The sequence below is a fragment of the Myotis brandtii genome, unplaced genomic scaffold (genome assembly GCF_000412655.1).
Source record: "Myotis brandtii unplaced genomic scaffold, ASM41265v1 scaffold540, whole genome shotgun sequence".
Taxonomy (NCBI): Eukaryota; Metazoa; Chordata; class Mammalia; order Chiroptera; family Vespertilionidae; genus Myotis; species Myotis brandtii.
The window spans coordinates 3,188,414-3,213,182 of record NW_005369990.1 but is presented as its reverse complement, the minus strand read 5'-3'; the positions used below and the strand labels follow the sequence as shown (position 1 = coordinate 3,213,182).

At 37.6% G+C, this 24,769-nt stretch overlaps 1 long non-coding RNA gene across 1 annotated transcript in view; it reads right to left on the bottom strand.

Annotated features, from left to right (window-relative positions):
* LOC102254921 overlaps window positions 1-24,441 on the bottom strand; it is a 47,373-nt gene extending 22,932 nt beyond the window's left edge. The window contains exons 1-2 of the long non-coding RNA XR_001364389.1: window positions 24,403-24,441; window positions 18,688-18,809 (exon numbers count right to left, since the gene is read on the bottom strand). This is a non-coding gene — a long non-coding RNA (uncharacterized LOC102254921). The remainder of the gene's footprint in view (window positions 1-18,687; window positions 18,810-24,402) is intronic.
* Window positions 24,442-24,769: the final 328 nt, after the last annotated feature.

The following is a 24,769-nucleotide window of genomic DNA, read 5'->3' as shown; positions in this document are numbered from 1 at the left end:
GCTCCTGCGTTGAGCATCTGCCCCCTGGTGGTCAGTGCGCATCATAGCAACTAATCGTTCTGGTTGTTCTGCCATAACGGTCACTTAGACTTTTATTATATAGATGAAGGCTTTTTGACAAACTATATTGAAAGTCTTCCTTGCTGCACTGGGCTTTCTATGAGGTCACCTGCAGAAGTGAAGGCTCTCGTCATGGACATCCTAAAGACCCTTACCCTCTTCAGGAAGAGTTCGGAGAGCTAGCTGTGGATAAACTACCTGGTATATAGTGTTTTGTTAGAGCAGCACGAGATGATAGGATAAGGAGTCCTTATCAAAGAGCCAGGATTGAGTTTGGGAGCTGACACTCCCCTGCAGTGTTGATCAAAATCCTGTGATATAGGTTGAAGGTGAAGATACAGGAAGAACCCAGAGTTAGTGATTAAACTGTGTGCACAGGCACTTTAGATGCATTGCAAAATTTACCTTCCTTACCAACTGCTATCCATTCTCTTATCTATACAGCACTCTTCTCAGCAATCCCCAAATTCCTATCACCCCCTTTTCATGTCACCTCTTATCTCATGAATTTTACTAAAATCTTTATTTATTCTGAAAATTATTATTTTACAACTGATATTCCTAATGAATTTGTTAAGAGCTGGGAGCTGGGGTTTGGATTCTATCAGACCTGGATTTGGACCCCAGATATTCACCAGATATTTCTTTTAAAAATGACTTAGCCCTAGCCAGTTTGGCTCAGGGGATAGAGCGTAGGCCTGCGGACTGGTGAAATCAATAAAATATATATTTTTTAAAAAGAACAAAGTACTGACATTCTACAATATAAATGAACCTCAAAAACATTATGCAAAGTGAAAGAAGCCAGACCAAAAAGCCACATTGTATGATATTTCTAGGAAATGTTTTAAAAAGGTGAACCTACAGAGACAGGAAGAGGATTCATGTTTGCCTGGGGTAGAGGTGGAAACAGGGAATGACTACAAATGGACACTAGATTTTGTCTGTGTGTGTTGGGGGGTGGGGGGTGAGATGGAAATGTTCCAAAGTTAGAGTGTGTTGGTGGTTGCATATAAATTACACTTCAGTAAAGCTATTTTTTTTAAATACTGTTTTGGCCAATGGCTTTAGGCTCCACTCTTCCCTCATGCACCCATTTTGGAACTCCTAGATGATAAAAGCTTGAGTAAAAACATATCAAGCCCCAGACTCTCCCCTGGAATTAATAATATCAGGTGCTGTTGTTAGCATAGTGCTGTTGGCCCAAAGGCAAAGTGCACCAGTCCCAACGCTGAATAATCAGGTACCAGGTTTGGTCCAAATGTGGGGAGGAAGATTAATCAAGTGTTAGAAAGCTACTGACAAAGAAGATCAAAGTGAGGTGTATTTTAGGATGAACTGGAAATCAGAATTCCAGAAAAACACCAACAAGATTTAGTGTCTTTATGTTGACGGATCATGAGAATTCTCGCTTCATATTACACAGTGTTTTACAAAGTATCATACTTTAAAAAGATATTAGCTTGTAAGAACATGTAATAAATAACTTCAAAATGCAATGGGTATTTAATTTTAAAGCATGCCTTTAACATTTATGTAAAATGTTTTTTGTACTCCTTTAATAGAAACTTATCTGGCCACTGAGTAAAGCTAGCAATAAAACTACTGGTCCTAAATATGTTAATTCTAGAGGCCTGGTGCACAAAATTCATGCACTGGGAGGTGGGGGGTCCCTCAGGCCAGCCTGCACCCTCTCGCAGTCCGGGACCCCTTGGGGAATGTCCACTGGGAGTGTGCCTAAGCCGGCAGTCAGGCATCCCTCTCATAGTTTGGGACCCCTTGCTCCTCACTGCCTGCCTGCTCGCTGCTCTGCAGAGGTGGGAGAGGCTCCCGCCACCACTGTTGTGCTCGCCAGCCATGAACCGGGCTTCTGGCTGAGTGGTGTTTCCCCTGGCGGGGCGCACTGACCACCAGGGGGCAGCTCCTGCGTTGATTCTGGCCAAGGGCACATGCCTGGGTTGTGGATTTAATCCCCAGTAGGGGGCATGCAGGAAGTAGCCGATCAATGATTCTCTCTCATCATTGATGTTTCTATCTCTCTATCTTTCTCCCTTCCTCTCTGAAATCAATAAAATAACATTAAAAAAATAAAAATGACTTAACCTCCCTGCCCAGCAGTGTGGCTCAGTTGGTTGAGCGTTATCCCATCCACCAAGAGGTTGCAGGTTGATTCCTGGTCAGGGCATATGCCCAGGTTGTGGTCTTGATCCCCAGTAGGGGGCATGCAGGAGGCAGCTGATCAATGTTTCTCTCTTATCAATGTTTCTCTCTCTCTCCCTCTCTCTCTCTCTCTCTCTCTTTCAAAAAATCAATAAAATGATTTTTTTGAAGATTAAACTTCTAGAACCTTACCTGTAAAATAGAGTTAATCACATCTCCCTCACAGAACAGCATAAGAAATAAACAAGCAATTATATTGAGAACTTAGTGTATGCCCTGACTCAATGGCCACTGAGTAAAGCTAGCAATAAAACTACTGGTCCTAAATATGTTAATTCTAGAGGCCTGGTGCACAAAATTCATGCACTGGGAGGTGGGGGGTCCCTCAGGAAAGTATCATACTTTAAAAAGATATTAGCTTGTAAAAATGACTTAGCCCTAGCCAGTTTGACTCAGTGGATAGAGCGTAGGCCTGTGGACTGGAGGGTCCCAGGTTTGATTCTGGCCAAGGGCACATGCCTGGGTTGTGGATTTAATCCCCAGTAGGGGGCATGCAGGAAGTAGCCGATCAATGATTCTCTCTCATCATTGATGTTTCTATCTCTCTATCTTTCTCCCTTCCTCTCTGAAATCAATAAAATAACATTAAAAAAATAAAAATGACTTAACCTCCCTGCCCAGCAGTGTGGCTCAGTTGGTTGAGCGTTATCCCATCCACCAAGAGGTTGCAGGTTGATTCCTGGTCAGGGCATATGCCCAGGTTGTGGTCCAGTAGGCCAGTAGGGGGCATGCAGGAGGCAGCTGATCAATGTTTCTCTCTTATCAATGTTTCTCTCTCTCTCCCTCTCTCTCTCTCTCTCTCTTTCAAAAAATCAATAAAATGATTTTTTTGAAGATTAAACTTCTAGAACCTTACCTGTAAAATAGAGTTAATCACATCTCCCTCACAGAACAGCATAAGAAATAAACAAGCAATTATATTGAGAACTTAGTGTATGCCCTGACTCAATAAATGTGGCTTTTAATATTATTAGGATAAATAATTTGTCCAGGGTCACTAACAAAACAAGGAGTCAGAGGTATCCATCACATTGTAGGCTTCCATACTGCTTCTCCTTTCTTTAATTGATTCAGCTCTTGTATTCGAGTCTAAGTGATGGAATTGTTTAGCAAAGAGAGCATAAACTAAGTATAGTGAGGACTGTGCTCTAATCTCATCACCATCATTTGCTAGCTCTATCACCCTGTCCAACTCCGACTTTTCCCATTTGTCAAATGATTGACTATGAGAGTATGTGCTAGAGCTCCTGAAACATTGTAGATGCTTTCGAAATGTTAGTTGCTTATTTTTTACTTCTTGATTTGATAATGCCAATAAGGGACACCCAACTAAAATTACCCTATTTATCTTCATTACTGTTTTTCCCTCTCTAGTATAGAGATCCTTCATGGTCTCTCTGTCTGCCAGTCTCCAATCTAAACCTACTTGAAGAAAGTAGTCAATGGTTAGAGCAATTTTAGCATAGAAATGACATTTTCCTGGTTCATGGTCCATGGATCTCATTCTCACTCTTTCTGAGTGAACTAGAATGGGGCTTGTAAGCCAGCTCTGTCCAGTGTCCCAGCTGCCATTCATTACTAAGAGATGAGAGCCAAGACACAAGCTGAAACCTATTTGGCCACCTCAGAGTTGGCGTTTTATCCATTCCAAGTGTAATATTCTTTTACAACATTTCACAAGCCATGTGTAAATGTAGCAGGGGTTACCGGCAGGGGTAGTGAGGAATGGGGTGAAATGTGACTAAGAGGATCCCTGTCACAGTGAACTCACTCTGGCAGGCAATTGCAAAAGGTTCCCTAATGGACAGTCAGAATGATATTGGATTTTGAAAAGCAACTGAAACTCTGACAAAAGCAAACCCCACAATATATCAGAGCATCTGCACAGAGTGGCTCGGTGGATCTAATATTGCCAGATCCAAAAGAGGGTGATAGTTTCCACGAAGTTCCGGCCACTCAATCCTGCTCTCCAAGGGTCATCACAGTTAAAATTCTGTTAAAACTGAAGTTGCTATTATTTTACCTGCTTCAACTACTGGAAATGACAGAATTTTTGGGTGACTTTTCACTTAACTATAATAAAAATGTACTAAATATGGCAAATGGAGTCTCTCAGATTTGGATCAATCTTGAAAACCACTTAGTTGAAACCTAACAATATCCTCAACCTGCACTTACTGCATACATCTTTTCTACCATTGAGGGAGTGTTCCATTTCTCCTTAAAGACTTTCTTAATACAGAGCTCAGTTCTTTAATAAGAATGATGCACAACCCAAGGGCATTTTAAATCTATTATTTGAATCATCAAACATCTGCAGGATGACGAAAAGTACTGCAGGATGACAAAAAGTTGACCTTTGACAAGTCACTAGGCCTTCTGAGCTTTAGTTTTTATTTATTTGCTAGAGGCCTGATGCACAAAATTTGTGCAAGAGTAGGCCTTCCTTCCCCCGGCTGCTGGCACTATTATTTTACCTGCTTCAACTACTAGAAATGACAGAATTTTTGGGTGACTTTTCACTTAACTATAATAAAAATGTACTAAATATGGCAAATGGAGTCTCTCAGATTTGGATCAATCTTGAAAACCACTTAGTTGAAACCTAACAATATCCTCAACCTGCACTTACTGCATACATCTTTTCTACCATTGAGGGAGTGTTCCATTTCTCCTTAAAGACTTTCTTAATACAGAGCTCAGGTCTTTAATAAGAATGATGCACAACCCAAGGGCATTTTAAATCTATTATTTGAATCATCAAACATCTGCAGGATGACGAAAAGTACTGCAGGATGACAAAAGGTTGACCTTTGACAAGTCACTAGGCCTTCTGAGCTTTAGTTTTTATTTATTTGCTAGAGGCCTGATGCACAAAATTTGTGCAAGAGTAGGCCTTCCTTCCCCCGGCTGCTGGCACCAGCTTCCCTCCAGCACCCGGGGCCTGGGCTTCCCTCGCAGCCCCAGCTTCGTTTGGAAGGTCATCCGGAAGGGCATCAGGTCTAATTAACATATTATGCTTTTATTATTAATTATTTTACTTTATTTTTATTGTTGACACTAATACAGATAACCCCCACTTCCAGCCTTTGTCTATCTCCTCCAAGACCCTCCCCTCCTCTCCTCTCTCGCCATTACCACACTGTTGTCTATATCCAAGGGCTATGCATATATGTGCTTAACCTTCTCTCATCCAGTCCCCTCCTCCACCCTCCCCTCTGAAATCTGTCAGTCTGTTTCATGCATTTATGCCTCTGGTTCGATTTTGTTCACTAGCTAATTTGTTCATTAGATTCCACATATAAGTGAGGTCATATGGTATTTGTCTTTCTCTAACTAGCTTATTTTGCTTAGTATAATATTCTGCAGGATCATCCATGCTGTTGCAAAAGGTAAAAGTTCCCCCTTTCTTCATTGTGTAAATGTACCACAGCTTTTCCATTTACTCACCTACTGATAGACACTTAGCTGTTTCTAGATCTTGGCTATTGTAAATAATGCTGCTATGAAAAAGGGGTGCATATATTATTTCTGATTGGTGTTTTGGGATTCTTGAGATATATTCCCAGAAGTGGGATCGCTGGATCAAAAGGCAGTTCCATTTTAAATTTTCTGAGGAAACATCATACTGTTTTCTCCAGTGGCTGCTTTGAGTTTTCAGTGGTGTGTGTGTGTGTGTGTGTGTGTGTGTGTGTGTGTGTGTGTGTTTTGTTTTTCCATTTGAAATTTAAGATGTTAGTAGTACTCATCTCCTGGGCATGTGAGGATTAGATTAGATCATATGTATGTAATATTTAATACAATGTTTGGCATATAGTAATTTCTCAGTAAATGTTAGCAATTGTCATCATTATTATTAAAGATCACTATATATTTATGGTGGACACCTTAAAAGAATAAAATGAAGGTTGTAATGTACTTTGCAAATTTCCCAAATAAAAGCAATAGTGATTTGATTCATAAATATTACAATGGTCTCCACTGACATGTCATAAAAGTTGGATCCAAATGGTCAGCTCCTCTGTTCTATGGGTTGTGTGTGTGTGTGTGTGTGTGTGTGCATGTGTGTGTGTTTTAATTACTGTAAAAAGAACAATGACTGCCACTTAATGAGCCCCCACTTTGGTGCTGGGGCTTTTCATGCTTTACCTCACAATAACTCCATAAGGTGCCATAATTCAGATGAGGAGATGAGGTTTAGTAAGTTAGGTAACTTACATAAGGCCACCGAGCCAGATCTCTGGCTCTCAAGCTCCCTGTTCTTGTCCTAATGTCTTTTGTGTTTATTCCTAAAATGTGCCCCTGCTTTAAGAAACAAAAGCCAAGCTCTGGGAGACTGGAAATGAAATTGTACCAGAATCTCAATGCCTGCAGCCTGTATTCTGTATTGATCCTGAGTACGATTGCAAACTCCATAGAAAACTGGTAGACTTGGGAAGAAGCTGTCAATTTCAATTAAGACATCAACATGTCAGATGAGGAAGACACTGCCATGAAGCCTATTGTTGAATACGTGTCAGGTGAAGGCAGTACTAATTACCGCATGATCCAAACATGTCTTTTCCTTACTCTTCTCAAGCTAAGGTGACCGAGTTATCATGGCGTAGTGGCTTGCACTATTTTGGATTCTACCAAGTGGCAGGTGGCCTGACAAACATGAGACTCAGCATGTTTTGTTGGGTCCCCACAGCTGTGCTGCCAATCAGTTCAGGATGGCTGCAAGTTAATGCTAATTAGCTTCTGTTGATCTGCATATTCCAACAGCCTCCCAGGATTCCCATTTTGAAATGCAAGATTGCCAGTTGGGTATGTGATCAAATTAAGAAAAAAAAGATTTTATTTTTCATGTAGGAATATGTGGGTCTGAATCCCCAGAAGAGGTGATTACCCTTCCAGTTCATGGTTGGCAACTCTGCCCTCAGGTGGGGACCTGGGTCCAGGCTAGAGGGGGCTTCCACTTTGCTTATGAAACAAAAGCAATGCCTTAACCTCCTAGCACTATTAGGAGTAAACATTCTTTCCATCTGGTCTGTGAACTGGCATTTAGATGGGTAAGGAATCCATAGTTTTCTTTTATGTTGGTTCAAATCTGTGTAGTTCAAGTTATCTAAACACAAAGGTACCAGTAATGAAGAATTTTTTCATGTAGCATGCAAAGAGCACTAATTCCAAATGGTCACTTCCAAACTCACTGGATGGCACTGATACAATGCTTTACATTTCTGGAGCTCAGATTCCTCATATGCAATATAAGAAGGCTATGTCAGAGTTCAGTAAGGGAGAGAAGGTATATAACAAAGAGAGCAAAATGTTTGACACATGCTCGCTGTTGGATGTTGTAATATATGTTCAAAATCGATTTAAAAATATAAGCAGCTATCCAGTGCACAATGCACATGGCTAGAAATTCAAATATGAATAAGATTATTCATTTCCCTCCAGGAGTACATAGTAAACAGTCAATAGCAACAGGATAAATAAAGCCCCTTCCAACAATGGTATTCTACAGTTATAGTCTTCCCTTCTTTCTGCTGTGACTACAAGGAAGCACCACAATTCCTGGCTCCCCCACTTAAAAGCTTTGTTTCCCTGTGTTATGTCGCTGAACTTCTCTGGGCCCATGTTTCTCCTTTTGTAAAAATAATACCTACCACACAATATCATCCAGTGAGTTCAATGAAATAACGCTTGTTAATGTTACTGACAGGTATTATCCTTTTCTGTTTTTTTTTTTCTTTCAGTGGATATTATTACACTCACATTAAGTCAAATTCTGGGGTGCAGGACAGAAGTAGAAGAAACAGAGGTAGAAGGATTTCAGCCATGCTAAGAAAGGAACTCGGCGGGAAACTGTACTTTGGGGGCTGATGTATTTGGATTTTGCACCTGTATTTCATCAGGGCAATGAAAATATGATCTCACTGGGTAAACATTACAAAAACAATTTTCAAAAGTTTAACTTGGCTGCAGCCTTTAAAAGTTCTGCTTCCCTGAAGTGATTAAACAATATTTTCTGGAAAACATTTGCTAAATATAATTGTAAGGAAACATTTTTTTCTTTTTTTTATATTGTTGGTTTTAGGAGGTCCAATTGGATTATTGTAGAAAAAGTTACTAAAGTTATTGCTATATGTCTAGTTTATATTTATCACATATTGTATATTTTCATATGTGTATGTATATAAATATGGATGTCTCCATTTCTCTATGTATATGCATATAACACATGTGAGAATGTGTCTATTGATAGTGTATGCATGAAAATGTGTCTATGTATATACAAATTTATGTTCATTATGATTTGGAAATTGAGTACATGCATACACATATACATGTGTTTTAGAATATGCATGTGTATTTATCATCCATGGAGGCATATTATAGTGGCTGAGAGCACAGATTCTGAATCCAGACTTCCAGAATTTAAACCCTAGTTCTTTCACTTATTTCTATGTGACTACAGCAAGTAACTTAATCTCTGCATCTCCAAGATTATTTTAAATAATGTCTTATTAAGACATCTATAAAATGGAGATAATGATTGTATCCACCACAGAGTAATTGTGAGGATTAAATAGATTAACATATATGAATGGGCTTAAAAATTAACATGGCAAATAGCTTTAGTTGATATTACTCTCACTAACATTAATACTTTATTGTTATTATGACCATTATTGCTATTGTGTTATTTTTTATTCATTCATTTGTTCTGAATTAATTTGACCATATGATTGTTTATTTGAAACCTCAAGTGGAAATTTTTTAAAAGCAATATCAGAGCATTTCTAGTTTACAAGTGGTATGTATTTTAATTAAACTTTGAAGCATATCACTTCTTTGTTGTGGGAAGAAGCATCTGGACATATGTACCTAGCGAGGCAAATTTAACATAAGCTCTCTCCAACCCACCCCACCACCATCCCTCTTCTTGAAGGAAATAGTGAAATAACCTGAATGCATATGTTTTAGACTAAATGGATAAATGCGCTATTTGGCAATGCAAATTGAATGTATGTTTTAGCAAAGCTATATCTTTGCATACTTTGTTGCCTCCTTGAGAGAAAGATTTCTTTATTAAGTAGGAGTTTAGGCTGCAAATTACTGCTTGTTTTGACCAAGGAGCATATGTTTTTATTTGATCAAAAGAGTTTAGTCATAGAGACTCCATGATTTGTAGAAAAAGAAATGCAGGCCCAGGATTTCACTCAAGCTGGAAGAGAAACTGGATGAAAGAAAGAGCTGTGTGGGCTTGGCACAGCTCTAACTGAACTAGATTTGAATCTCAGCTCCATCTCTTCCTAGTGCTGTGACCTCGGGCAAGTGGTAGATTTGGAGGTAAATAACCTGAGTCTCACAAGCAGTATTTATGCTGGACTGTTGCCCTCTGGTGTCATTGTTTTGTGGCCATAGAGCCAGACAGTACCTCTGCCAGTAAAAGGTGGAGAAGAATGTGGGCATTTTCACAATCATCCTAGAAACAATTTAATCCCTGGACTGAAATAAGGACAGGAGGAAAAAATTACATATTTTGTGGCTCTCATTTTGTTTCTCCAAGAAATCCAGTTAACTATGAAACTAGTATTCACTAGCCTGCCTCCTATTCCGGATCAGACACCAATCAGGGTGCTTACTAGTAGAACAGGATATATAAGACATGTCCTTAAAATGCTTATATTTAAATGGGGGACACTGATAGGTAAATAAAAAGCCATCAGTATGATGGATGCTATGGTGGGATGCAAACACCTGTGGACACAGAGAAGGAGGAAATGGTTAATTCCCTCCAGGAATAAGGAAGGACACCTAATAAGAAATGAAGCTTGAGCTGAGGAAAGGAGAGGACTGTGGCAAATGGAAAGAAGGGGAAAGATGTTTCAGACAAAGGGATCATTCAGAGTCATTGAGGCAAAAGAGTGTAGCAAATTCATGGATGTGCCAATAGTTCAGTATACCTAGGTCCTAGGATGTGATGAAGGAGTACCAAGACCAAGGCTTGAAGAGATGATCAGCCAGACGATGCATGCCAGGTATGCCATGCGAAACTGTGATTTATTTTCCTAAGGGCAATATGAAGCCATTGAAAGGTGTGAAGCAGTTGACAGGCATTTATATTTTCATTTTAGATAGTGCATTCCTGTAAGTATATGGAGCAAAATGTGAAGAAGGAGAGAATGGAAGCAGGACATTATTTAAGAGGGCATTCTAGTAATGGGGACAAGGAATAATAAAGGTTAGAATTAAGGAAGTGATAATGGAAATAAATACAAATGAACATTTAAAAAAAATATTTAGAGATAACCATCTCCCAAGACTTAAAAATTGATCCATTGAAGGAAGGGGTCAAAGATAATCCTAGGTTTCTTGCTTAGAGGTGATTAAGTAAATATTAAAATGTAAGTGGAAAAGCAAGTTGGGAAAAGGACAAGATTTCATTCTTAAAATGGTGAGACTGAGATGCTTTGGGAACATTCAAGTCTATATACAAAGCTGAATATATGGATTTGGAGCTAAGGGGAAAGGATGAGATAAGGTAGAAATTTAGGAATAATTAGCTTAGTGATGGTAATTACAACTATCAGAGCAGATGAGATAACCCACAGAAAGCCTTTAAAGCAAGATGAAAATAAGGATAAGGGTGGAACCATTGGGAATGACAACATTTATGAGGAAAGATTATCTATCTGTTTGTTTATCGGTCTGCCTGTCTGTCTAAAAGACACTAACTTTTATTTTATTTTTTTAATATATTTTTACCGATTTCAGATAGGAAGGGAAAGGGAGAGAGAGAGAGAAACATCAGTGATGAGAGAGAATCATGGATTGGCTGCCTCCTGCACACCCCCTACTGGGGATTGAGCCCGCAACCTGGGCATGTGCCCTGTCCAGGAATCAAACCTGGAACCCTTCAGTCCAAAGGCTGACACTCTATCCACTGAGCCAAACCAGCTAGGGCAAGACATTGACTTTTAACATACCAAATGATGACCCAGATTCACTGAAATACCCTGAATTAGCCCTATGATGTATTGTTCTATTCCAGAGTTGTTTACTTTCTCTGCCAAAGTGAAGCCATAAGAAATCAAGAAGAAAAGCAATGTTAAGCCCATAGAGAAAAGTAATTAATAGAAGAATTAAAAATTCGATGACCACTGTTTGGGATGGTACTTCTCATCTTTTCTCTAACACAAAGGGGGACAATGGGACATTTCACTCTTAAAGTAATTAAGCATCTAAAATACAGGGCTCTATTATAGAAGAAAACAGTCATCCATGTCCAACATTGCTAAAATAAAGCAAGACGTTCAAAGGGCCTATTCATACAGTAGTAACGAGTAATATGATCATCTCCTGATTGTTGTTGGTTGGGGATTTTTTAAGCTCATGAATTACAGGTCTCTAAATGATGTGGGCCCTGTGGTTTTTCTCAGACAGTTTAATAAATATAAAATGAGACCCAGGGCTAATTCAAAGAATAAACTTGGTAGGAAATTTGGAGTGAGAAAAAACCTTACGACATTTCTTAAGAATCAAAGTCAAGTCTTAATGAATTGAGTGGAGTTGATAGAGCCCTGAAGTTTATTTTCCTCTCTATGAAGGAAATGAGCTCATAGTGATAATACAAGTGGTATTCTTATGATTCACGAAAGAGTTTATTTTCTAAAAAAGCTAATTATGAATGGATTTCATAGCCCCTTAGATTCAAAAAAGCACAATCCATTTCAGTGATTTACTTATTCTGTGGGAAGGGCCTTTATGGATATTTGGGAAGAGACTTAGTTTAGGATAAAATAAATAGAATGAGCTCTTTTTTAAAAACTCATGACAGGTAAAAATTTCTTTACTCTCAGGAATTTGACCTCTGGTCACTATTCTATTGTCAGCTGAACTTCCCTTTGGCCTTTTGCCCCTGTAACTCCAAAATCCCAACATTTCTCAAGCCCATCTCAGTCACATGCTGTTCCAGCTCCCTGGTGTGCATTCCTCTCTTCTTTGGTGGTAAACTACTCATTTTTCAAGATCTGCCAAAATTTTATCTCCTGTGAAGTCATTTCCAGTTCACTCTACTGTTCCGTCTTCTGTGCCTCAACAATATTTTGATCAAATCCATATATGAATGCTTATTAATTTTTACTACAGTTACCGCCTACAGCTTTTCTGCTGGACTGTGTGTAGCTTAATGCCTGGAATACAGCACACATTCAGTAAACGCTTTTTGTTATGATGATGTGACTATTCTTCAATCACCACCATCACATACATATCTATATGTATATGTACATCTACCTATCTTTCTGTGCTTCTATCTCTAATATACACAGTGAACTCACAGATAGGGTCTCTCTTGAATATGAAGATAACCACACAAGGCTGTCTCTTCTTTTTACTTCTATTATAATGCAATGTATTCAATTAAGCGGAGTTTTTAAAGCCATGTGCTCATAAATTTATTCCTTGTAGCTATACTTTTAAACAGACCTATCCTTAGGTTTATCATGATCATCACTAGCTAATGCATGTCCCTGATTTTTTAAGTGTATATGAGTTCATTTTTCAATAATATGACTAATACTCATGAATCCATCACTCATTCATACCGTTAAAATATTTTTGTCAATGTTCTACATCTATGTACTCCTTTTCTATCTCACCAACCCCTGATTAATCACCCAACCCTAAGGTATGTTTAATTTGAGTTTTATGTTTATCATTCCTTTGTTTCCTTACAATTAGTATAGTTTTTTATTTTTTATTTTTTTAGTTTTCTTATTTTTTAACATCATATTAACATTGTGTTGTATGTAGTTTTCTGAATTTGATTTTCTTAATTAAAAAATATATTACTAACATTTATCCACACTATTTTATATAGTTATAGTTCCTTAATTTTCATTGCTAAATAATATTCCAATTTTTGAATATAGAACAATTTTAAAATTATGCCATCCACATAAAATTAGGTCATTTTTAGATTTTTGTTTTTGCTACTATGAATAATGCTGCCACGAATATTTCAACATTCATTTGAGTCTATACCTGGGAGTAGAACTGCTGAGTTGTAAGTTATGAAAATATTTAACTTTACAAGACAAATGCCAAGTTGCTTTTACAAAGGGATTATAACAATGTATAAACCCACCAACAAGGAATAGAAGGAGAGAGACTGATGGGTCACGTTCTCTGCAATAATTGCAATTGTTAGGCTTCTTATATTTTGTCAATCAATTAGATGTGAAATGGTATCTCATTGTGGTGCTGATTGCAATATCCCCAATTGCTAATGAGGTTGAGAATGTCTCTATACATTGGCCATATGTATTTCTTTTTATTTGTAAAACTTCTTTACATATTTGTGATACAATTTAAAAAAAATAATTTTCTGAGCTATTAGGCCGGGACTGAAATGACTTAAGCACAGCCTATCTTGCCCATCCATTCACATCCCTCCCATCTTTGCTGACTTTTAACCTTGCTGCATTTGACTTCTGCCTCCCCAAATTAAGACCCCTGCCAGCCTTGCTTCCCACTGCCTGTCTAGCAACCCTCCCAGCCCTGCCTTCCCTGACTGAGGGACACTTTTTCTATTAAATATGATTCACATAAATCCCAGGTTTGGCAAATGCACAGCTAAAGCAAATGGCTAGATTACAGAAGGTCCAATTGCTTGTTCATACATTTGATGCTCAGAATACCCTCATATAGAGAAATCTTCCTCCACTGTGTGTAAAAATTGTAATGGGCCAGAGAGAAAGAGAAAGAGAGGCAAATGCACAGCTAAAGCAAATGGCTAGATTACAGAAGGTCCAATTGCTTGTTCATACATTTGATGCTCAGAATACCCTCATATAGAGAAATCTTCCTCCACTGTGTGTAAAAATTGTAATGGGCCGGAGAGAAAGAGAAAGAGAAAGAGAGAGAGAGAGAGAGAGAGAGAGAGAGAGAGAGAGAGAGATATTGTTTTAGAAGAGAGTATTTTCATATCCCACTGCTCAAACAGCTGCGTAGAAAGAGCTCTAGGTTCCATTTTGCCCTGGGAGCCTGTGCCCTACTGACTCTGAGAATTTGGAAAATGGATTGAGCCTCCTTGAGACTCAGTGTCCTCGTTCATATGCCTTCCTCATAGGCTTCTAATGAGAATGAGTTGAGATCATGTATGTGAAGCAATTAGCATAAAGCATGGCACAGAGTAAGGCTTTGGTGGGGTAGGCCTGTGACACTGAGCTTCTGCTTCTTCTAAACAAGGTGTGACAGTGACTGTTTCTGTCCTTCAGGAACTTTGAAATGTGATACAAATCCTTTCTCATTTATATATATTGTAAATATCTTTACCTGGTCTATATCTTGTCTTTTGACTTTCCTTGTAGATACTGTTTTTGACTAAATGGTAACTGTTAATAGTTTACAACTCCATCCTTCTCAAAAGGATAATAGATCTTGGGCAACAGATCTGCCTCACCCAAATCCTACAGCCAATAACTGACTCTTACTATACAGATATGAGATACTGGCCCACTTCCCTCAAGGCAGTGCAGCTAAAACCGCAACCTTGCTCAGCTCCTTCTCTACCCTATACTGCCTTCCTCATCTCCCTCCAGTTTCCTTCTGAGAGCATGTACTCAATCAATCACTTGTACAAAATTCTCTATCTTAGGTCTTGCTTCTAGGAAATCCAACTTAAGATACTTTCTTTGAGATAGTATATTTTCTGATGAACATTTCTAATTTTAATATAGTCAAATTTCAATCTTTTATGGATTTCATTTCATTATTACCCTTTTATTATTATAGATGAGAGCAGAATACATCTTCAGTCTACAGTGAAAATATATACCAAAAAAATTAATATCTACCAACAGGAGTTGGGAAAGACCTCTGAGACTTTTAGAGGCAGTGAAACTAAAAGAACAAATATTTTCTAGTTGAGAAAGGTGGATAATTCATGGTGTTTCCATATTGAGGAAACACCTTTTGCAAAAGCACAGACTGTAAACCAGCATAGACTACTTTAGAATCTATGGCACACAAAAATGTGACAGCAGGTAAGAACTCAGAAGTAGACAGGGGTCTATTTATAAAGGCCTTTTTTATAGAGCACCTTAATTACCACCCTGTGTCTCCAAGCACACTCCCGTTCCCTTTGCAGGGGGCTTCCACTCGTTACTGGTTGAAGGGAATAACATGACCCACCATTGACCATGGTATTCTAGTCCTTTGGACATAGGGATCAGGATAGAAGTGGGCATGTGATACAAACAGGTCCAATGCAATCCTCTCTTGAGATTAGTATAGTTTATAGATGTTGATAGAAAGAAGCCCTTCATTTTTGTTAAAGTTGCTAATCTGGGGTTGAGGACAATCATGTTTCCTGCTGCTTGGAAAACACCTGAACGCAGTAGTAGAAAATAAAGCCTAGATTCACAGAAAAGAGAGAGAGAGAAGAAATGTGAAACTCACATGAAAAAAGTTAGGGTAGCATTGAACTCCCAGTTTCATTACTTGAGTCTCTGTTTCCTTCAGATCTTGAGGTCTTTCTTCAATTCTATTAGCTACCCATATTTCTTCTCAGGAATATAATGTGATCAATGATCATTTTTATTAGAGATTCTGATATTGGGTCTGATATTTTCAACTGAGAGAGAATTAACGAAAGCAGGCAATGACTTAGCCTGATGACAATAGAGAGCCACCAAAGGGCTTTTCTCAGGGAGTATCATGGTTAGACTTGCTTGATGCCCACAAGGTGGGGAGTCTATTCCAGGGGGTCAAGAAATCACAGAAAAGAGAGAGAGAGAAGAAATGTGAAACTCACATGAAAAAAGTTAGGGTAGCATTGAACTCCCAGTTTCATTACTTGAGTCTCTGTTTCCTTCAGATCTTGAGGTCTTTCTTCAATTCTATTAGCTACCCATATTTCTTCTCAGGAATATAATGTTATCAATGATCATTTTTATTAGAGATTCTGATATTGGGTCTGATATTTTCAACTGAGAGAGAATTAACGAAAGCAGGCAATGACTTAGCCTGATGACAATAGAGAGCCACCAAAGGGCTTTTCTCAAGGGAGTATCGTGGTTATATTTGCTTGATGCCCACAAGGTGGGGAGTCTATTCCAGGGGGGTCAAGAAAATAAAGTAAAAGCAAAGATAAAAATAAATGGAACAGGAAACTGATAAAGGATATGGCCTGTATCTTCTTGATCACTATTCCTTTCCACTCTTAAAGTAGTCAGACTCAAATATCTACCTGTGTCAAATGTTTTAATAACACTAAGATTCTTAAAGAAATGTTGACACATATTTTATTTTTAAGAAACAGAAAAAAAACTTTTAAAAACGTGTATTCTTGTTAGCAACAAGTTATTAGAGACCATTATAAAAATTCAGAAAAATTTAAAAGTTTTAAGAAAATTAAAATCACCTATAACCCCAACAATGAAAGAAAAATAGTTAAAAATGTACTACTGTCTAATCCTCCAGGCTCATAGAAATGTGGAGGTCTTGTTTTACAAAATACAATTTAATTTATCCCATTTTAACCAAATATTATACCATAAATAATGTTCTATATAAAATATATTTTGAATATGTGATTGCTACCTTTCATAGTGTGGATGTATTATATTGCTGTAACCATTAGTCTGTCTTCTGGAGACTTTGGCTGCTTCCAATTTTCATAATTTTAAAGAATGCTGCCATAAGTATCCCACATATAGATCCTTTTCTGCACTTTATATTTGGGGTTGGATAAATTCCTAATGGAATTACTGGGACAGAGGTTATATCCATTTTTAAGACACTTTCCACAAGAGAACTTTTCAAATTAGACTATATGCTTTATTGCAGCGGAATATGACAAGTCTGGAATGACAGATGATCCCAATTCCCAGAATTTTGCAGCACTCAAGGTGCAGGGCAATCAGAGTCAGCTGCTCTTCTGCATTGTGCCATCATACGATAGACTGATTTCTCTTCTCCCTCTACAGTGTGTGTTTTTTTTTAAACAATGCAGGGTTTTTTTTCTAAATGTATTTTTATTGATTTCAGAGAGGAAGGGAGATAGAGATAGAAATATCAATGATGAGAGAATTATTGATTGGCTGCCTCCTGCATGCCCCACATGGGATCGAGCTGCAACCCGGGCATGTGCCCTGACTGAGAATCAAACCCTGACCTCCTGGTTCATAGGTCAACACTCAACCACTGAGCTGTGGTGGCCAGGATACAGTGTTTTTGACTGATACAAACTCTTCCAAGATTTCCCCATATGAACAAAATATTCCAAGGAACACAGAACTTAAAGGGCAGGTGAAAGGGGGATACCTGCAATTATGTTAACATTAAAATTTCTTAGTAAAAAATTAAATTATAAAAGGAAACACAGAACTTGAGATTTGGAGTCCCCCCTGAATTTTAAATGTTACTTTGAGGGTGAAGTGGAATTTAGTGTCATTTCTCTTCCTGAAGACAGGAAATGGATTCTACAGTCCTTTTTTAAGAACTAACTATACCAAAACTCTCACACAGGTGACCTCATTTAATCTCCCCAAAGCATTTGAGAATTTGAGCAGTGTATCAGAAAACACGCAGGATTTGCAACCAGCCTCATTTGTGACTTGAAAGGTAAATCCACGTTTCATCAATGAATTGCTTGTTGTGTGCCTTGAATTACCTTCTGCAAGTTATTCATTTCTCTGAGTTAAAGATATCCTATATAATAAAGAGGGAATATGCAAATTGACTGTCATTCTGCCACAAAAGATGGCGGTGCCCACAGTGGAACCAGGGGGTTTCCATAACACAAGATGGCTACACCCACAGTGGAGGCCAAGTTCCCGTAACAAGCTTTAACGAACAATCAGCAGGGACCTGAGGCTGCACCCCCCCCATCTGCCCCCCCCCCCATGGGGCTTGACAGAGGACCTCAGGCTGTGCCCCCTGCCCAGCGCTGGGCCAGGGGATCTGAGGCTGCGACCCCACCCAGCAGGGCTTGACAAGGGTGAGACTGGCCGAGTCTGGATCTAGCCCAATGGGGGTGGGGCCAGCTGGGTCTGGGTCTCTCGCAATTTCAACCCAGGGGACTTGACCCTGGGTCCCATGGTGCACCCCAGACTCTGACAGGAATATTTTCATATACATTTTACTAATTTTCTTTCATCTCTGACACTTCTATTATAGAGAAAGGGCAAATAACAATATTAAAATATTTCCTCTAATTAATCCCCTTTTAATGTGCACGAATTTCATGCACTGGGCCACTAGTTTTATCTATAAAATCATAGGGATATGAATAAATATATTACTGGGTGGATATTTTAAGTAAATGAGAAATGCAGGTAAAGCAATTAGAATAATGCATATCTCTGTCTCAGTCTGGGTCCCCAGGGTCAGAACCTGAGGCATGCTTACGGTTTATTCTCCAAGCGATCTTCAGGAGCAGAGGTGAAGGTTCAGGGAAGAAGGGAAAACTGGTACCAGGATGTTACTGAGTTGGTCACTAGTGCAGATGACTGGTCCTTGATCTTCTGTCCCTGGAGTAATATGAAATGCAACTTAGAACTAGGTTCCAAAGGAAAAAATGGAGAACATTTATTCATCAGCACTTATTCCCCCACTAGCCAAGGACAGCTCTAGGGCACACTTATCCAGGGAGTTCCTGCCGCCATCAGAAAAACTTCAACAAGCTCTATGAGGGGCAAGGGGCAATCTTTTCCTTTTCTTCATCATTTTTCAAATTGTTTATATACTCCTGAAAATATATTGTTTGTATTTTATATAAATGGGATCATGTCAATGAGTTCTTCTGTTATTCAGGAATGCTGATGTATGTTGCTTCAGTTGATTCAGATTTTACTGCTATGCATTAATTACTTGCATTAGTCAACTTCAATGTATTTAGCCACCCTCTTGCTAATGGAGTTGTTTCCTCTGGCATTCGTTGTTGCTGCTTTGTTTTTGCTCCTTTATTGGCTATTACCAACTAATGAACATGTTTGTACTTGACTCTTTGGGCACATGTGCAAGAGTTTCTCTAAAGTATAAATCTGGGAGAGGAATTTCTTATTAGGAAGATAGGTGTATCTTCAAGTTACAAGATAATTCAAAATAATTGTTTCCCAAATAGGTGGTAAAATGTAAATAGTCACCAACAGTAATATGAGTTGTTACATTCTACGCTTTTATCAAAATTTGGTATTAGCAGACTTTAAAATTTATGCCCTTCTAGGAAATACAATATGGTATATTTTATAAAATAGTTAAATGTATAAAACTTTATTTTTGCGGTAGTGCTTTCATGTCTTGTTTATGAAATCTTCTCCTACCCCAAGGTAACATAGATAGTCTCCTATATTCTAAAATTTTATAGTTCTCTTTCAAATTTGAGTCTTTAATCTGAGATTGGTTTTTGTATATAGAGAAATATAAAGCAAACTTATTTTTTTCTAATATAATATACAGTATCATTAATTAAGTAGTCTGTTCTTTACCCAATGACTTGCACTGCATGTTTTGTTACATATTAAGTTTCCATACACTTATGAGTTGGTTTCTGCTATTTCTAATTTAATTGGTTTATTTGTCTGCTCCTAAACTAAAACAACACTATTAATTATTAGTGCTTTATATAAGGATCTTGCTATCCAAGAGGTCATGTTCCCCACTTTCTGCTTTTTTTCCCCTCAAGAGTATGTTGGCTTATTTTAGCTTTTCCTCCTTCATAAAAATTTTAGAATCAATCCATCAAGTTGTTCAAAAGCCTTGGTAAGATTTTCACAAGAGTAAATAAATTTGAGAAAACTTGACAGTTTTAAACTTTTGAATCTTCCTACCCATAAACATCTACACTAATAAAAGGAAAGCATGCAAATTAACCATCACTCCGCCACTCTGCTACACCCACCAGCCAATCAGAGCAACTATGCAAATTTACCCAACAAAAATAGTGGTTAATTTGCATATGCAGGCACAGATTCCGCTCAAGGAGGGGCTGGGGGCCTGGGTCAACAGGGGCGACCCAGGCTTCCAGCCAGCCCTGGCCTTTGCTCGAGGAGCTGGAAGAAAAAAAAAAAGGAGGGGCTGGGAGCAGCCAGAGTGGAGAAGCCAAGCCTCGCTGCTGTGGCCGGACCAAAGGCCTGGGTCCCGGGTGCTAGAGGACAACTGGTGCCGGCAGCCAGGGGAAGGAAGGCCTATTGCATGAATCTTTGTGCAGTGGGCCACCAGTGTTATATATAATGTTCAGTTGTTTTAGATCTCCTTTTATTCTCTTATGTTACATTTTATAATTTTTCCTTTAAGCCTTGAACATATTTTTAGATTTCTTCTTATATGTGTGCATATGTTTAGATAACATTTTGTTATTGTTATATAATTTTTAATGTTAATATTATAACTCATTGGTAAAGCACAGAAAGACAATGAATTTTACAGATGATATTTTGATCAATGCTGGAAAATTTCCTGATAATGTCTAGTAGTTTATAAGTACATTCTTTCCATTTTATAGGGAAACAATCAGTGTATGTGTGAATATTGATGTCAACATTGTGTCTTCCTTTTCTATATTTATGCCTTTTATGTCTTGTTCTTGTCCTGAACTTATAGAAAATCATTGATAAGAAATGGTTATGGTGAACCTTTTTGTCTTGTACATATTTTAACGTTTTTCTATTAAATGTCCCTTAGTTGATATCAAATGGAAAATAAAAATACAATTAACATTGTTTTGAAAAATTGCCATATATTTAAAAATGTAGGTATTTTCTCCTCAAGATTACATTTAATCTTCACCTCAATTCTTGATGTAGGTATTATTACACACTCCTTTGGATGAGGAAACAGGAATTTACAAAGGATAATTAATAGGTTCAGGACTTCACATTTGAATTGCTCTATCTGATAAAGGGAAGAGTCATTGTTAGTGAAATTACATGAGAGATATTAATCTCAGTAAATAGAACGCCTTGGTTTGCAGTAATAAGTGGAGATTTAATGGATGAGGTAGGAGCTACTCTGTGAAGATGAGGCAATGCAGCCCGGCCAGGTGGCGTGGTGGTTGAGTGTCCACCTATAAACCAGGAGGTTGCAGTTCGATTCCTGGTGAGGGCACATGCCCAGGATGTGGACTCGATCCCCAGTGTGGGGCATGCAGGAGGCAGCCAATCAATAATTCTCTCATTATTGATGTTTCTGTCTCTCTCTTCCTTCCAATCTAAAATCAATAAAATAAAATGAAAAGATGAGGAAATGCACAGTATTCACTGGAGCTTTTGTAACTAATCTCTGACACTGAAGTCTAGAGATCCTAACCTTTGAACTCAAGCAGACTGTGATTAGTGTCCCAGAGCTAAGGATGTGAATTATTGCAAATTTATATTCTTTTTATTTTAACTTTTTCTTTAAATCTTTATTGTTGAAAGTATTACATATGTCCTCCTTTTTTCCTGTTGACCCCTTCTAGCCGGCCCCTACCTTCCTGCCCAGGCCTTCAGCTCACTATTGTCTGTGTCCATGGGTTATACATATATATGCATACAAGTTCTTTGCTTGATCTGTTCCCAGCCAACCATTCACTGTCTTTTAACTTCTTTTTGACATGATTTTAGATTTTAAAAAATTTTAGAGGACTATTACAATGAATTCCTCTATGCCTTCTCCCAAAGTCTTTAAATAACACCTTTTCACATTTGTTTTATCATGCATGTACATATGTACACACACATTCTTTTTTGAACCATTTCAAAGTAAGCTACAGACATAATGACCATTAAAAATTTAGTGTGTGTTTTCTAAAAATGATGGTATTCTGTTACATAAACATAGTACAATTACAAAATTAGGAAAATTATATTGATGGATTCTATTATCAAATCTTCAGATTTCATTCATATTTCCCCATTTGTCCCTATATCAAAAGAAAATCCTAACTCACATGTTACATTCAGTCTTTGATTTTCATGACATTGACATTATTAAAAAGATACATTTTAGAATGTCCCTCATTTTTTATTTTTCTCATGATTAGTTTCAGGTTATGCATTTTTCACAAGATATTCCAGAGGTGATGTGTCCCTCTCAGTGCATAAGGTCAGAAGAAACATATTATTTGTGAAATATATTTGTAATTAATAAGTATCATATAGTACAATACTTTTGGGTTCAGGTAGATATCTTAGTCCCATCAATGTTTCACTCACTAGTTTTATAAATAATTTATGATTTTTCCTTTAATGAATGAATACTGTGATGCTTGCCAAATGGTGATTTTCTTTCTAATTTCAACATCCTTTCATCATTTATTAGATGCACCAGAAGTAATCCAAGGAAGTTTTGCTTTTTCCAATTTATTTCTTTGTTATTAATTTAAATCATTTTGTATATATGTATAGAGTCCATGTTGCAACTTTCTTAACCTTCATGAGCCTTAGTTCATCCTCTGTAAAATGGCAATAGTAACATTGGCCACCTAGATTTGCTGTGTAGATTAAATAATATATGTAAAGTTTTCAAAATCATAAGCATAAAATAAATCAAAGCTATCAGTATTTGTAATGGTATTAATAAAATATTAGTCTGAATCTCTCTTTTCATATAATGAAAAGATTTAGGTGCCATCTATTTTTAGTCTTTTATGATCTTGGGCAAGGCACTTAACCGCTTTTGGTCTCATTTTCATTACCTGTAAGACAATGGAGTTAAGTTACATGATCTCTAAATGCAATTACAGTACTTACGTAAGAAACTAAGATTCTGTACCTATAAAACATTTGTATATAAGTCCCTTTTCTTCCAACAAGCTGGCAGATACATATATATATACATATATATCTTCCATAATTCTTAATGTTCTTCCTAAAATTTCAAAGAATATATGTGTTATCTCTGAATAAACTTTTTAAAATTTCATTTCATCATACTTTACATTTTAGTAATATTAGTTGGTCACAGTTCTTTTCCAACCTTGCATGATTTTTGACAAAATGTAAAATAGCTAAAGACAGATGGCTTGCAACTCCAACTGTTGGGATTGGTTTTCCTCTGCCAGCAATGTCCATGCTCCCTTAATGAACTGTGGCCTCAGACCACATGATGATTCTGATTTACATAATCAAAAATAATTCAAACTTTTAAAATGTACTTTTAAAATATATATCACATCGTGAAGTATGACCAGGAGATAGCTTGGAATTTTGTTATAGGTAGTATTGCACAAGACTTTGCATATTGTGGAAATGAAGAATTTATCAAAGGAAAGCTAGTAAATATATTACTCTCATTATTAAACATTTCCCATAGAGAGATTGTCCAAATTAGTGAAAAAGGCCCTGGGCATGAAATTTGAATATCAGAGCTTAAATCTTATTTCTTATTAGTCCTGTGAGCTGGGTTAAGTTATTTAAGTTCTCTGAGTTTGAATTTCTTCTTATGTCAAACTGGAATAACATGACACATCTCATAGAGATATTTTGAGAATAAATAAGTCCATTTTAGTGAAAGCACCTATCATATAAAGGGTGCTTAATATGTTTTCAATAAATAAGAAAAAAGTAGGATAAATAAGATCCAGGATGTCCAGAACACCCATCTTTAGCACTGTCTACAAACTCTTGAAAATGTGGCAACATCTTTGACTTTTGGTCATCACCAACTCATTGAGAGTCAAATATCTTTAGTTTTCTCTTTAAATTGTTTCCCTAATCCATTATTTTTAAAAAGGGATCACCTTGAATATAAGCACATAGGCAAGAAATATTAATTCTCAATTTTCACAATGCTTTATAGTTTACAAAGTTCTATTCTTCATAGATTATTATCAAAACAACTAGAGGCCCAGTGCACAAAATTGTGCACTGATAGGGTCCCTACCGGCTGCTGGCCAGGGCCTCCTGCCCTTCCCCCGGCCAGCCCCGCCCCCTGGTTGAACTCCCAGATGAACTCCCGGTGAAGGGGACAATTTGCATACTACACTTTTATTATATAGGATTGTGTAACAATGAAAGAAGAAAATAATTGATTTTCAAAAGTTATATAACTATGTTGGTTTTAAACCCAAGACCTTTGACTTTGAATCCAACATTCATTTCACTGCATGCATCGGACATGCTGTGTGACTATCGGTATAATCACTGAAAAGTATGAGCAGTAGGACAATTCACTTTCTCCAATCCTGAAAGAAGGAAGGCAAAGATCAAAAAAATGTGAGCACCCATCCATTTGGAACTGCTAAGGGGAGAGAACAATCATCACTTGAGAGTCCTTTGGCTTCTCCCTGCTGGAGAAATGGGACCTATTCAAATACCAGTCAGACAAGAGGAGCAGCCAAGCCTTGGTAATCACCACATGATAATTGGATTTTCTGGGTTAAAATGTTTTTATGCACATCTTTACACAAATTAATCATCAATATTCTAAATCAGGGGTTCTCAATCTGAGCCTATTTTGTCCCCAGGGGACATTTCACAATGTCTGTAGTTACTTTTGTTAGGATTGGGTG